The sequence below is a fragment of the Zootermopsis nevadensis genome, unplaced genomic scaffold, assembly GCF_977971745.1.
Source record: "Zootermopsis nevadensis isolate Lab colony 2312 unplaced genomic scaffold, Znev_1.0 Znev_ptg000022l, whole genome shotgun sequence".
Classification (NCBI taxonomy): domain Eukaryota; kingdom Metazoa; phylum Arthropoda; class Insecta; order Blattodea; family Termopsidae; genus Zootermopsis; species Zootermopsis nevadensis.
Window position 1 is genome coordinate 15,057,144 of NW_028259154.1, and position 7,453 is coordinate 15,064,596.

The 7,453-nt window shown below is 36.4% G+C and overlaps 1 protein-coding gene across 6 annotated transcripts in view; it reads right to left on the minus strand.

The window, feature by feature from the left end:
• The window catches only part of LOC110839727 (kin of IRRE-like protein 2), a 577,271-nt gene that overhangs the window by 373,497 nt on the left and 196,321 nt on the right, over positions 1 to 7,453 (minus strand). The window lies entirely within an intron of this gene.

The following is a 7,453-nucleotide window of genomic DNA, read 5'->3' on the forward strand; positions in this document are numbered from 1 at the left end:
TTTTTCTTTTTGAAATAATATTCTAAATTAACAAGGTTCAGAAAAATGTCCGCAAAACTCAACGCAACAGAACAGGAGATAAAAAGGGTCTGTAATATAGACTTGTGCAAAGAAATATGTTTAAAAACTTGTCTATTACAATAAATATTCACGTCGAAATTTTGTTCTTTTGGTCTCAATTCAATGGAATACATTAAGATCTCTACTAGGGCATAAGTCTATATAAAGAGTCAAATTTATTCCATCTACTGTTCGTCTACATTTACCGCTAAAGCTCATTTTAAGAAGAAACACATACACGACTGATGAGGTCAGAAGAGCCGTGTGTGTGTGTGTGTTTTCATCGCCCGTTTGAACACAACTTTCGCCGAAGACAATATGAATATACTGCAGACAGTTTAGTCTGAGACTTCTGAAATAATTCCACAATGCGTAGCATATTTCAGTAACGGTAACACACTAGATATGTATCTTGAGGTATTCAGTTCGAATCCTTGTCGTATTACCGGCTACTCCAACTTGAGCTCAGATATTTATAAGTTCCTCAAGGATGCGGCAGTACTTTGAAATCAGCCATGATCGTTTCCTTCTAAATTACCTACTCACACTTCCTTATCTCATATAGCCTTTGTATTTCAAACAGTGTCGTTAGGTTACTTAAGAATCAAGCAGTCTCTCTCCTGGAAGTCTAGTCGTAGTTGCCCAGTCACATAATATTCCGACTTTACACTAAATAGAAATTGTGACAAATGAAAACAGTTTAAGTAATGAAGGCAGGCTTTAAATAAACTCAACATTTGTTCTGCCAGTTTTACACTCTTCATGCATCAATAAACATTTCACTGACGATTATATGAAATGGGGGAATGGTTGGTATTTAAACTCAGTTTCATTATGTCCAGTCAATGTCGAAGGGCTGAATCATATTTCTCTATGACAAGTAACATCCCTCACACAAATAACACCTGTCGAAATATATAACATGTTATATGCTAGCATGTCATACCATAGGTTGATAGTTATATATCACATTGATACGTACATCAATCATCAACACTCTTCTATTCAATTTAAAACGTTGACACAACTACTTTGCAAAAGAGCAAACTTTTTTATATTGACAGTAATTTGTAAATTACTATTTAACAAGGGGTTGGTGATGTTATTTTTGAAAGGCGAATTAAGTTGTGTCAACAAAACCTGACAGATATTACACACACAATATACAAACATTATTGAGTGTGTTCAGAACTGTCAGAAATAACAAATCTAGTTGCGTCAGTGTTACACTGTCTAGTTCTGTATTCTAGTAACACAACCATTAATGAAAATGCACCATGAGCCGCTGTATTGATCAAGTGTATGTCACACACATACAAACATGAACAGAAGAAATGCGAAAAATAGCCGAATGGAAATGCGCTTCATTTACCACTATGATGACTGTTGTTAATGTAATGTTATTACGACCGGCAATATCGGATGTTTAGGTACCTACCTACTTAGAATTCATTGACTCTCAAAATTTCAACTTAGCGGGCACGTTACAAAGAAGTTCAGAAATTCACTTCACACAAGCCAATCAATGAAACAGCGAGTGACAGTCACTCAACCAGTTAGTCAGGAAAAGAACTAGACATTCTGTCAGATTTTCAGCCAATCAATCAATCAGCCAGCCAGCTATTCTTGGCACCGCATTGATTGTGGTTTTCAGGGCTGTAACACCGTGCAGTCTTGTTACCGGTGTTTCTGAGAATCGCATCGCATCCATCTTTAGGGCCGAAGGATTCACTTCATTGCCACAAGCAACTTAAGAGACACTTAAAAATAAAATACAAAACGAGCAAATCTTTTCTTATGAAAATAAACGCCGCTGAGATGTTAAAAGGAAAACCTTGACTTGATCAAAAATATCTGGACTTACATGAGACCTGACGGTTTATGTGTAAGAGACACACACTTTCCTTGCACCATTTCACATTTGGCTACCCATGTGAGGCCCTCTGAGGGGTTGAGGGTCAGGCAACAGTTAACTCAGGCCGGATACGTAACGCAAACCGGACGCGCTGCTACGCAAATACCCACTCGTTCCATACAACAGAACAAAATGTAATTCCCGAACAAATGCACCGAGAGGGCATTTGCCCCCATATCTGTAATTCTTAAACTCAATAAAAGATTCCGCTACTAGTTTTAAGAAAAAATGATCTGTGAGCAGTCGAGGGTGAAACATTGAACTGTCATGGATATGAAACTTAGGTATCAGTTTTCTTCTTTCATAGGCTAGCTTAGTGTTTACGAACTATTTAAACTAACACCGAGCACTGGAAAAAGTAGGCTACTGAAAATATATACGTAGTTCTTCCATATGATTGTTACGTTTTTGTAGTAACATGTGAAGACCTACGAGTGATTGAATGTCAGCCATGTTTAACAGGGGACAGAGCGTCTCTCCCGTACTTAACGATATTTGCCTTGCTAGCACTCACGAGCTATGACTCACGGGAAACAACATGGCTGTGTGCCCATTTTATACTCTTTCAGCTACGATGTATAAATGTACTTTTCCAAATGAGTACGATTCATTTAAATTTCCTTTTCATTATCTAATAGAAATCTCCATTTTAATTAAATTACATTTTGCCAAGTGTCCACAACTTTTAAAAGACAACAAATAGTTTACCAGGATTTCACGATAAAGCAGCTTGTTGTTATCAGATACACCAAAGTATACCTAAAATAAACCAGTGGCTTATGTCGAGGGAAACGGAAAGACGAAAGCCCAAAAAAACCTGATGACAATGTTGATAGAGAAAAACAGAAATGATGTTAACAAAGCCGCTTCGGAATGAGCCTATACCGTTTCGGCAATTTTCGTTTTGGTAAGCCAAGTTTCACAAACCCTTTCACATTTAAGTAATCAGCAACAGAAAAATTGCTATAAGTTATCAGACGCATTTAATTTTCACGCATATCGGATTCAGTTAACTAGATTACTACTTCACATAAGCTAAAATCGAACGTTATTAATTTTCAAACGATTATCGCGCAAAAGCTGTTACACAAAATGAAATATAAATCTAATTAAAATGTACATCATTCATTTCATACGGCATATATTTAGCGAAATGGAAACATACAGAGTAACTCTGCAATGCGGCATCCATACAACAATCAATTTGAAGCATTAACATCTGTTTCTGCATAAACAAACACCAAAGTCAATGAGGCATGTTAAACAGTAAATAATACATTTGTTTAACAAAAACTGACACAAACATACCAAACATCAAGTTACAAAGAATTCCAACGATCAAGTTATTTGAAACGGCAACGTTTTCAATTCGGGGTTTGTCATTTACAAATTTTGGGTAGGACACGACCTCATAAAATTTTTATATCAGCCTCAGCCCATCCAATTATCAAGAGCATAAGATCTGGTAGGCATATGGTAAAGCTAGGAGACAGGTAATGGATACCACCTACCAGTCACAAGACACTACAACCCAGAAATCAGCCATCTTGCAATGGATGCAGAGTTTGAAAGAGGAATCTTTGTGAAACGTCCACTTGAAGGAAGTTGAAATATAAGATTAGAATAGATCTTACACAGGATGACAGGTATACGGAACTACATTAGGATCGTGTCCAATAAAAGCTTTTAGTATTAAAAATGTTATGTTGGTGCTATCATGATTATTCTTTATTATTGTTAGTTATTACTGAAAGTAGCAAACATTCAAATGCGAGCCACGTGTTCTTAGCAAGTCAAAGTATCAGTACGCGAAGAGAAATGGAACTGATTCCGATAGAAAGCGAACCGTATCATTAACAAACTTCCTGTCTGTTCATTGTGTCTAAAGAATGCTACTTCCTTTCTCGTTACGGTGTGGAAATGCGAACAAGTTGCAGAATCACCCACCGTGCACTTTATTACATGTTGATAATTACGGCATCCACCACGGAGCTCAGAGCTGAATAGACAAGGAGCACAACTTATGTTCAAAGACTAAATTATAGAATGAAAAAGTTTATTTAGTAACGTCGAGCTAAGTCACTCGTTTGCTAGTTGTAATTTGCCCGTTATTTCTCAACGAAAGAAATCAAGTTTCACACCCCTACAAAACGAATGTAATGATGATGATGACAACACCGAAAAAATCCTTAATAATAAACCTGGCACTATGACTTGTACAAAAGTGTTGAAAAAATCCCGAGGTAGGGGTCGCAAAAATGTCGGGACTCGGCAAATTTCACAACATCATGTCTCAAATAAAGACAACTTATAACATGATAATGCTGCTGCTGCTGCTGATGATGATGATGACAATAATAAATTTAATCTTAAATGTTACTATCGTATGAACAACTTCCTTAATACAGCATTTTAAGTTCCAATAATATCGATCCATACGGCATGTAAATTTTCGGGAACACGAGTTCAAACCACGGTTACCAACGTCCCAAATCCATAAAAGAAATATGTTCTAATACGTCTCAAGCATTTGAGTTTACTCATTATTTCAAGCAAATCTAAATAAAAGTATTCTGCTACCTCAACGACAAATATGTATAGATCTGTATGCTACTAATTTATAAACCGTTGACCAACACATTATTGTGGCGTGGACGAACAATTCATTGAAAACGAACAGACGAAACAATAATTTGGATGCATGTAACCACAGAAGCCACTGAACCTGATGAAATGCAACAAACGATGACACGCGTCTGTGTTTATCTCTGTAAAATAATTCAATGATTAAAAGTAGACAACTGATTACGTAAAATATGAATACTATATATATGTCTGGTGATTCAGATACAAAACAGTAAAAACTGTGTTTGATGTTTAGGTTCTTCTCACAACTAAATGGCCCATTATCATCCCAACAACGCACACTGTTATCAATTAGAGTTAATTCAAAATTATGTTTGAATCCAGAAGTTATTAAATATTCAGATTCTAATCTTAAGGGTTGTCAGATCGTGTAGTCCTCTCATTGGTTAGAAACGTTCTATATTAATAATCTGCCTAGAGCTTTAGGGTAGAAACATGACTTATACCCTGAACATAAGCCCAGTAGGTTTCTCCGAATTACACGATATCAAACCCATAAACCCACAATCTGAGCTATCACCGCAGTCTGAATCTCAATATTATATTAAATATTCAATTTCACGAATAAAGATCGATTTTTTTACCGTCTCACAGATCAGACGGCCAGATGTTGGCTTCTGACCGCGCAGACCCGTGTATCTTCAAATGAGACTCGTGGCGGACAAATCAACACTGGTGCATTGGGGCATGTTTCCCCCCGCGTTCATCGGTTTTCCCCTGCTAATCATCATTCTACCAATGCTTCACACTCATCTATCAATGCCTCACGGGGTTCGCGGACCTTCGTTAAGGTGTCATTTTTGACGAGGCATCTGACTGGTTTCCGAATAATGTTACTTTAGATTAGTTCTTAAATGTTCTGTATAATGCATTTTACTAAAGGTCTGTTATCATAAAATTAATCATAGAGATGTAATTTACTGATCGGTTCCTAACAGAAAATAATGTATTTAGTTTCGGATTTAATACAGTACATGCGACTAAATTATCGATGGGATCTTATGAACACAGTCATGAACGAAAACGTCGTGTCCCACAAAATACAGGAAGTATATTGGCCGCCTGAAATATACCACTAATTATTCACAATTAATTACTTTGTGCTCAGGGTTCGTGTGAACTTTCGGTTTTCATAAAAAGCGTGGAATTTCTTAACAGCCGCACGTAGCCTATTTTCCAGTCTTATACCAGTCTACCGTACTGAAATTATAATCCATTATCATGTAGTCAACTAAAATGTTGTGCACGGTAGAAGATTATAATGACGTGGTCTCATAGAACATGACACAGTTATTAGCGTAATTAAAGAGCGAAGAATTCAAACTATACGCAAATTTACAATACAAACCACGTAAAACCAAGTGATCATAACTGTCAAGAAACTAATAAAGAAATTCAGAAAACTGTAATGCTTATACTACATTAATACAAGGTACCAGCTACCACGTAGTGCAGAGTTTAAATAAATATTTATTCACTACTGAGAGCTGAACATCTAAGTAGTCGACTAGCCGAATAACATCACACCACACATTGATTATTATTGATCTAAACATTCAAACAATAAATTCTCTGATGAATATTAAGTTAACAGACGTAATTTTAAGTATTTAAATATAATAATTTTAAATTTCTTTAATAAAATACAAAGTTTGATCACATGATTAAATGCTCTGATACAAAAAAAAATGATTAACAATCGGGCGAAGTGCTTCTGAACAGTCGAGAATTATTCACATATTACGAAACTCCCTAATGTTACAGAACATAAACATCAATCAACTGCCACCAAAGGTGTCATGTTTCTAGGAGAGATCTATTATTACAAAAAAACGTTCAGTGTCCCGCATTTAATGGCGCTAGTGTTGTTATGACGTCTAAATTCTCGCTGCCAACACGATGGAATTAATTAAAGGTACAGTAATGGATCAGCTTTTAAAGGTATGACTTTCACATACATTTGTATTAAGATGTTATTTTAACACGTCTATGCTTCTTTTAATTAAACGCACTTCATCTCGTACAATATTTATATGACACCGAGAATAAACATTGTTTTAAAAAAAGTCAACTTTAACGCTCTAAGATGTCTTCTGGAATGTTGCGGTGTCTGGTCTTGCAACAGCCCACTGACCGACATATTTATTTATAGTTTATTTTAAAGACGCTTTTTCAGTAGCTCAGACTAGAGTGTCGTATGAGAGGACAGTGAATAATGACTTGGGAAGGGTGCGAAAGGAAGCGATCGTAAGCTAATTTAAGGTACTATTCCGGCAATTGCCTGGAGGGACTGAGGACAGTCACTAAAAAACCCAGTCCGGACCGAGATCTGAGCCCGGGACCTCCTTAATATGAATCATCCATCATTAGGCCCTGATGAGAACTGAAATTCCAACTGTTAAAAGTTACTAACACCGCTGTATAACTGCTAAAGAAGGCATAGAAAGCGATTATCGGGAGAAATGAGACATCTTCTGAATGGAAGTCAGTCGTGTAATGATTATCAAATCGGATCGGTCTTCTTACAGAGTTTCGGCCGATCCCTTTAAATTTTTGGGGAGGGAGGCAGACACACAAACTCGGTCATGATAATGCCAAGCCGTTTTAATCTTAGATAAATAGTAGACTAAAAACAAATTTTAGGATGAGACGTAGGCCTATAAAACAAGCATTATAGGTTTCGTCGCCACATACAAAAATTCTAACTGGGAAAATATGGTGGTCACAACAGCTGACATACTAACTAGCATACTAATTCCACTCCTCTGAATTTAGTGCTAGTTTTACCTTCTTCTGGGCATGTTTTATAGTATGTCTGTCCAAACGGAAATA